General features: G+C 37.8%; 1 long non-coding RNA gene across 1 annotated transcript; it reads left to right on the forward strand.

Moving 5' to 3' along the window:
* Positions 1-5,561: 5,561 nt before the first annotated feature.
* On the forward strand, positions 5,562-7,978 carry LOC114014790 (uncharacterized). Its single transcript, XR_003558421.2, has 4 exons — positions 5,562-6,003; positions 6,183-6,380; positions 6,986-7,033; positions 7,417-7,978. It is a non-coding gene; the product is annotated as an uncharacterized LOC114014790 (long non-coding RNA).
* The last annotated feature ends 465 nt before the right edge of the window (positions 7,979-8,443 follow it).

An 8,443-nucleotide genomic window follows, 5' to 3' on the forward strand; every position in this document is an offset into this window, starting at 1 on the left:
TTTCAATATTGCAATACATTAAAAATCAAAACTGAAAAGTAGATGATTGCTTTACATTGCAATGTAACACCTTTTATGTACTCAGAAACAAATACAAAAAATACATTCTCCTTGTAAAGACAGTGGGTAAGACAACATATCCACATACATTATGTTTTTTATCTTAGTCTTCTGTTTGATTTTATTTGCTTTCTCTTTTTTTTAGTTTTCTGGAGCATTTTTCTGCATTTAAGATAATAGATTTTGCATAGAGGTAATATGGTTTGGCAGTTTCAAATTTTGTATGAAAATTTATTTTTATGTAACATGTTATCTTATAGTTCCTCAGATTTTTATAGTAAACAGTTCGACTCTCAAATGCTTTGTTTTTAATTGATAAAATTACAGTGATTTGAATACTTCTGCATAACATCTGTGTAAAGAATACTTAAAAAGAAGCAAAAGCAATTCAATATGTGAAAATCATTCATGGACAGTCATTCAAAAGTAAATCAAGACTGTTTACTAAGAAATCAATTTTTCATGTCTCTAGTTAAAAATCAGCTGTAAAGCATGCATCTGCTGCCATATAATTAAAAAAAAATTCATGAAGGAATCACAGAAATACCCATGTGTGTTTCCCAAGCAGAAAGAAAGTATGGGGCCCTAAGCTGAGATACTGATATAAATAATATTGTTCAGTTCCTTGACCAATTTATGATTCTTGGAATGGGTTTGAAGTATATATATGAACACACCTGTGTATGTGGATTGTAACTAAGGCTATGGCATCTTATTAGTAACATCGGTAGTACTTGATGATCTTATTAGTCAATTTTTAAGAAATAAAAAGATGAGATTTTACTTTATATATCTATCTATATCCATATCTATATCTATGTCCGTATCTATGTCTGCATCTGTACCTAACAATGCAAGCTGTATATTTGATGGATATTGTTAATCAGAAATTTTTATTAGTAAATGTTGTTCACACCCGAAAATATAGCAGATACAGGGGAAGAAGACTAAGTTCTTATTCAAGTTTCTATTTAATATAGCTGAATTTCGGTGTAAAAAAATCATACTGAAATTCAATTGAGTTACAGAAACTATTTCATGCTTATTTTGTATCAATCATTAAGTATTTTTAATTTAGGCTTATTTTCAGCTTTTTAATTTTATATGATCAGTCATGGCTTTAGTTAGTATGTGCAGGCAAACTGAAGTACAGTTTATAAACATTAACAAAAATTCAATGACTAGATTTTAATGCATGCTATAGGTGGGCAATATATATTTATGTATGTAAAACAAACAAGCTAACCAGATTTTTTTATAGACAGTAATTTATTAACATTTTATAAAACATGTATCACATGATATGTTGGGCACATTCTTAGTCTGTATGTCATACATCAAAAGGTATTATAGTGATTAACTAGTATATCGAGTGTGCTAATTCTTCAGCTCTAAAAATTAGAAGCGGTCCTTTCTGAACCGGGCTGACTTGGCCAACCTGCTGTGAGATGAAGCTTGGTTAGCCAACCACGGCAGCCATGGAGGTGCATGTCTCTGCAGGGCAGTGCTAATACAGCTGAAACTGTGTCCCCATCAGGTCCTTAAAGGATTTTTTTAAAATATGGTTAGTTCTCAAATGGTGTAATATGAATTTGCATGCATGTATTTAGTAATGAAGTAGTAATATGAAACTACTAAACCAAAACCAGTGCACAAGAGGGGGGGTCACCAGATGTGCCTTTTAAAATAACAGTCTCAATTGTTAACAACAGTCAATTGCAACACCACAGGGACAGCAGCACAGCACGTACTTGACAGTCTGGCTAGAAAAGTTATTCCTTCTCCATGCTACACACCCTCTCCTTTATCAGGCCGTTTTCTTCACAAAGCAGTATTTCTAACAACAAGCAGTACTCTGAAAACACCTCCTGACAGCCCCTGTTAAGCTGTGCCTAGGTATCAGCCCTGCAGCCACCAACATGGCATCAATCCATCTCACAGGTCTTGATAAACCTGCCCAGAGTGGAAATAAGGACATGACAATAAGCTTGATAGGTGATTGAACCCTGAATGACAGCACAAAGAATGAGAGGGCAAGGAAACACAATGGTAATGGGAGACTGCAATTACCCCCACATAGTTTGAACAGATATCCTATCAGGTCGTGAAGCTGAGACCAAATCCTTAGATAGCATAAACGACTGCATTGTGCAGCAGTTGGAGGACAAGCAGCACCTCGGCTGGCCTTGCGTGCAAGACCTTGTTCATAATTTTACTGCACAAAGTCACAGCGATCACAGGGCACTGGCACTTGATATTCTTTGCAGGAACTACAAAAGCAAAAAATCTCATGCTTATTTCAAAGTTGCATACAAATGAGGTCTGTTAAGCAAGGACAGAAAAAAACACCTTTGTGACACAGACAATTAAAAGCCATCCTAACAGAGGCACAGAGCAAACATTTACCACTTCTTACAAAACCAAAACCCAAACCCTTTAGGAATCCTGTAAGAAAGCCTGCATGCCTGAAAAGCAGATGTAATGATGTATTGAAGTGCACGAAACAGACAGAATCACGAGTTCTTTTAAGTCCAGGATAGGAACATAACACAGGTCAAAAAACAACTTGAGAAACATGCAAAACTAGTGATAGGGAGAGGGCTGGTAGATGAGATTACAGAACACGTTGGTAAACTGGACTAAACCAAACAATAACAGATTGCTAGGACCATATAGTATTGACCTATCAGGTTCCATAGGGACACTAGGAATTACCAGCCATGCAGCGTAGTATCTTACTTGAAATTGGCTGTGTACCAGAGAATGGGAAAGTAGTTACTGTGATGCTAACTTTTTAAAAGATTCCAGCAGAGAGTTGGGAAGCCATAGATCTGAACTGCATAACTCATATGGGATGCATCAACAGAAATGTTGTCAAAGAATAAAAATAATTGGCACATGGGTGTACCTGACACATTGAGGAAGAGGCAACCCAACTTTGTAAAGAGAAGTCACAACTCACAAACCACTGGGATTCTCTGAAGGAACCAAGGGTCCTAGAGATGCTGAAGCTCTGGCATCACAAGCACTTAAAGGAAGCAATCTGTCATAAAACAAGAAGTGGGATTGCACACAGCTGAAAGGTAAAAAACTAAAGGACAGAATATATACTCAGTTTTCACACACACAGAATGAATGTTTAGAAGTCCCCCTTCATTCAACTTGAACTCAGTTCAGCAGACTATTTTGCAGAACAAAAATCTCCATGAGTTCAAAAGCAATTAGAAAAATCTGTAATACTTAGATGTGCTTGTGGTTTGAAATAAATCTTTCTTGGTTTTCAAAATGGAAATAAAAAAACCTGTATCAAAAATCCCTGTCTTCATGTAGATAGGACTTCTGAGTTTCTAAGCCCATGAAGTGGGGTGATGTAGTTCAGGGAAGTGCGGTAAATGAAGATCACTTACCTACTGTTTATACAGCACTTAGAGGATTTTAAGTGCTCAATTAGAAAAAGAAGAACGAAAAAAGAAGCTTATAATAATCTTTCTTAATAAGTTTATGAATTCTTTATAAGCTCTTCAATCAGTGCTTGTCTTTACCGATCAGTTAAACTTAAGATATAATTAGGGAAAAGTCTTACCTTCCTTGAGCTGTCAAAACTGCTGATTAGATTTTTGCATGTCTGTAAAGTCAGGAGCAGTATCTGACTTTTCAAAAGACGATATTTTTTTTTTTTGAGAATTCATACACAACTACTTTTTAAGATCACCAATATTCCATGTTCTTCAAAGGAAGCAGGAAAGGAAAAGTAAGAACTTATGAGAAAACAAATTAAAGGTTCAGATGATTGGCGAGCTGCAGCCTAGCAGAATCAATCCTGGTCAGACTGAATGCATTCCTGCTTTCTCACTTCATGCACTGAAGCATATAGGGGTCAGGGCTCAGGCTTGCTGAAGAAAGGAGGAGGCATTCGCTATTGTAAATTATGGGATGGATTCCACCTACAAAAGGCTCCATCTAGCTCATGGTCTTCTGAGGGAAGATGATTTAGACAGCACAGTCTGCTCTGGTGGTTTAATGTCTCTTCCTGCATACGCACACAATGATATGGTAAAATTCCAAGCATTCCCACAGCTGTCTCTACATGTTAACACACATTTCTTTGTTAACGTATCTTCTATTTGTTAAAATACTTCTATGAATATGTGCAGCCAGAATCTATAGACTACGGCTATGAGAGGCAGAATCCACAAGCCTGATCCTTGCATCTCTTAGGACTCTATCAGCCTGCAAAGACTGCTATTTCCGTCCTCACAGAGCTTGCACAGGACAGTGACATCCAGCCAAAGGAGAAATGTGTGGGCTTTCTTGGGAACAGCAAACTGCCTGAAATTCAAGGGATCAGGAAACAGATTGTATTTGGATTAAAATGTTCTCTTCCTTCTTATTGTGACCCATCAAGATGAAAGATTAACAGTATTCAACTGTACAATTAAAAGCATTATAAAAATGGCTTTCTCACTATTTTTATGGTGAGAGAAAATTGATTATGCAAAAGCAACAGAAGCCTGCCATGCAATATACTGAGAACAATGAGTTTCATGCTTTCTCACTTGTTTGAGGTCCCTGAATGAGCTGCATCAATATTTGAAATGAAAGCAATATTCTGAGCCCTAAATGTGTTATTGCCTAAATTTAAGGTCTCACAAATAAGAATATGAGGGAAAAATTTTAATCATGTTTAAAGTGATGAATATTGAAAAATGTCTAAAGCCCCTGAATTGTTTCCACAGAGCCAATATCACTAAGGCAAAAGAGCACATCAAGGATTTATAGGACTGTAATAGGAAATTAAATCTAAATTGATTCAACAAATTACTGCACCTAAGAACAAGCTGAATAATTTTAAAAATTGATATGTATAATTTGAGTAACTGGAGAGTACAGGAGAAAATGTTGCATAGGTTAATGTTTATTACACATCTATTTAGTGACTATCTTGAAGCAACAGTTGTTGAATTAGAATATGAATATCAGATATTTTTTAAGTGTATGGAAGGAGGGAGGGTAGGCAGACAGATTCCAGCTGTCTAAGCCATGTGCTATACAGCGGTAATATCTGAGTACACTTTTGCTGAGGAATATCTGCAAAGTTTAAGTCCCTTACTATTTTTTCATGATGTTCCTGTGCCATAAGAGAAACATCATAAATTCAAAGCTAAAAATGTCCTGGGATGGAAGGTCATTATGATGAATGCATTCATTTATTTATTTGTTTTGAAACATGGCTATTACATGTGTACTTTAGGATTCAACTGCAGAATGGAAAAAGGAATAGAATGAAACTAATTTTAAAATATATATGAAACATAAAAATAATAATTTAAAAAAAGTATTTATTTCCTGAAAAGATAGCTATAATGCTTAGGAAATCTAATTTAAGTTTATCTGGGATTTTAGGAAAAATGTAAAAAACATGGTTCACCATCTAAAGTAGTACACGGTTTCAAACTTCTCATTAGCAAGTGATTGCAACCACACGGAATTTCTGTCCACTGTGATCTTAATTTTTGGGAAACAGAAAACCAGGAAGTTATATAGCACTGTAATGTGCTAACAGACATTCATTATGATATCCTAAAGGGGAAAAAGATGTCTCACTGTTGTGCTTGAAATCTTTAATTTTCTTGCTGAGTTAGTGAAAAAAAGGCTATCCATATTTCATTAAAGTGTTTGGTTCCATGCTTAAGAACAGCATCATATTCAAGAATAGTCAGGATGCAACACAGGAAGGTAGAACAAACTGAATTAAAGAGGATGCACAGTGAAAGAAAGGTCCACAGTATTTGTGGACAGCAACTTTGAGGCTGTCCAGCAGACTGGAGTTGCAGTTCAGGCAGGCAGCAGAGCTCTGGTAGTTGTCCTATGCGTGTCTGAAAGGCACTTCAGAGGGCGGCTGGACTCTGACCACACTGGGAATGGGCACGGGCTGCCCGACACGTAAGGGGGCACAGAGCCTGCCCAGGGCTGCATGGTGGCTGTACAGCACTGCACATGGGAGGGAAATGGGGAGCGCTGGCGGGTGCACCTGCTGCCTGCCAGCAACGTGAAATAAACAGTTCAGGACAGGGAGACACCATAAGTGTGAATCACTTGCTCTGATTTGTTCCTTCCGACAGGAACACCCAGTGCTCATGTGTCTCACCGACTGATCTCAAGGCACTTTGTGGTGAGGGCAGTTACCCCTGCGGTGGCTTGGGGAGAAACTGTCACTGAGGAGAAGTGAAGGAAGCTGCTGGTGGCCACCGAGCAGGATGGCAGCAGAAGTCTGCAGAAAACCCCTTTTGCCCAGCCTGGACACCCCTGCTGCTGCTAAGGTATGGGACTGAGGGTCCCCGTGCTCGCAGACAGATGGAAAAGGAAGGGAATGCTAGCAAGCAAGTAATAATTTGGAAAAAGATGTGGTAGACAAGAAGCAATGTGTTTAGTTCATTTTCACTATCAATAACAGGTAAAATAATTCCAAGAGTTAAAAGCTGGACAGTTAAATTCGGGGGCTGTGTCTGTGTGTGTGTGTGTGTGTGTTGACATCAGTTCTAAAAGAAATTCTGCCAAAAGCTACTTTTAAAAGCAGATATTTAGGTGTAAAATTTATTCTCAGTGAATAATTTTTCAACACAAAACCTATTTTTTTAAGTGCTTACACCACATAAGACATCTACAGCTCAAACAGGCCAGTCACTTCAGGAGTGAGATGTTATCTGTTTCTCTGGGCATCTGTTCCCTGCGTAGAAAACCTCTTTTTCCATAGAAACCTAGCTCAATTTGGGAACCATTATTCAAGATGCTCCCTGTACATGGTGGCACACCATGGAGTAGGTGGAGATATCCATCTTTAATAACATGTATCTCCCTGATTGTCCTTTGGTTTTGACCTTTTCTCCCTGAAACTTGGCTAATTTCCACTCCTTTCCCCTTTCAGGTCTACCATACAAGAAAGAGAAAGAACTGTATTGAGGAGGTGGATACAGTAAGTATTTTTAAAAAATTGAAGCTTTTGATGTCATTATACACAAGTTATATAATCGGGTTCTCCCTGTGGTGTGCTGTTACGAAAAGGTGGCTTTCCAAAGGCGTTCTTGCTTCAAAATCAGCCAGGAAATGACATTAATTTATTATTGCTTTACTAAGGCTAGGTTAAAGGTCATGAAAAAAAGCAATAAGAGGAAGGAAAATCACAAACAAGACTGAAATGTGCCATACGCCTCTTTAAATTAACCACCAAAGTGCCACCAGATCAGCTTTATAAAGCACTGCATTGTACCCCTGTTTTGTAGGACATACAAGGTACATTTCAGCTGTAAGTGAATTTCATTGCTTTTATTCTATCTTATTAGTATTCTTTTATTGCAGGTTTCTTTGTGGACATAAATGACCTTGAAGGGAGTATGTGATTTCAAAAGTGCCTAAATTTGCTGATAACGCTAAATTGGGCGGGACCACTAAATAGAGGAGAGAGCCAACCGCTTGAAAATTATCAGGTTGGATAAGGCTTGGAGGCTGATAAAGTAGCTCATGCCCATTAGTATGGAGAAGTGTAAGATAATGAAACAAAGCACTAGAAACAATCATAGTTTCTTTGGGCTAAAATAATACAAGTTTCAGAATCTGGAATAAACAGACAATTTTACACGCTTACTTTCAAGTCTCTTCAGTTCTTCTGAAAACAAATGAGGAACATAGGTCAAAATCCTCTTTCACAAATGAGACTGACAACAATGTATGAAAAGAAAACATCAGATCTAAGTGCTTAGTTATCCATTGGGTTTTGGTTTTTTTTTACCGATTGAAGCAATTTGCAGATTCATTTGAAACTGTGCAATCTCTTCCAACGGTGCCAAGAGATTGGTTTGCTCTCAAAACAGCATAAAGGGCTTGATCCTTCAAAGATGATTAAATAGCTGGATCTAGCAAAAGGAAAGAAAATTCTAGTTTGCTCATCGTAATTTCTGAGCCAGTCCTGACTCTGCAAGCTGTGTGTTTGGCAGTGATGTAAAAGAAATCCACTGTGCCCACCACAATTATTATTTATATTGTAACTTTTCAGAGTCCTAATCATGAAGCATGTCTCACTTTGCCATTCACAAGTACCTGTGTCAGCTACAAATGACCTATTAAAGAATATTTGATTCATATGTGTAACTTTCAATGACAAAGAAGGTCTGAGGATAACTCATTTGTTTAGCAAACGTGAAGAAATGCTGCTGCCTTGCAGCCAGTGTTCTGTGTCCCAGGGTGGAGTTACACAACAGTTGAAACAATCTAAGAAGAGGAGATCCTGCTTCCTCTGCCTCGTCCTGCCCTTGCATCCCATGTCCATCTTCCCAGCCACAGGTTCTCCCTCTCTGCCTTGCTTGGGCTCTGGTCCCTCTTGCAGACT

The sequence above is a fragment of the Falco cherrug genome, chromosome Z, assembly GCF_023634085.1.
Source record: "Falco cherrug isolate bFalChe1 chromosome Z, bFalChe1.pri, whole genome shotgun sequence".
Taxonomy (NCBI): domain Eukaryota; kingdom Metazoa; phylum Chordata; class Aves; order Falconiformes; family Falconidae; genus Falco; species Falco cherrug.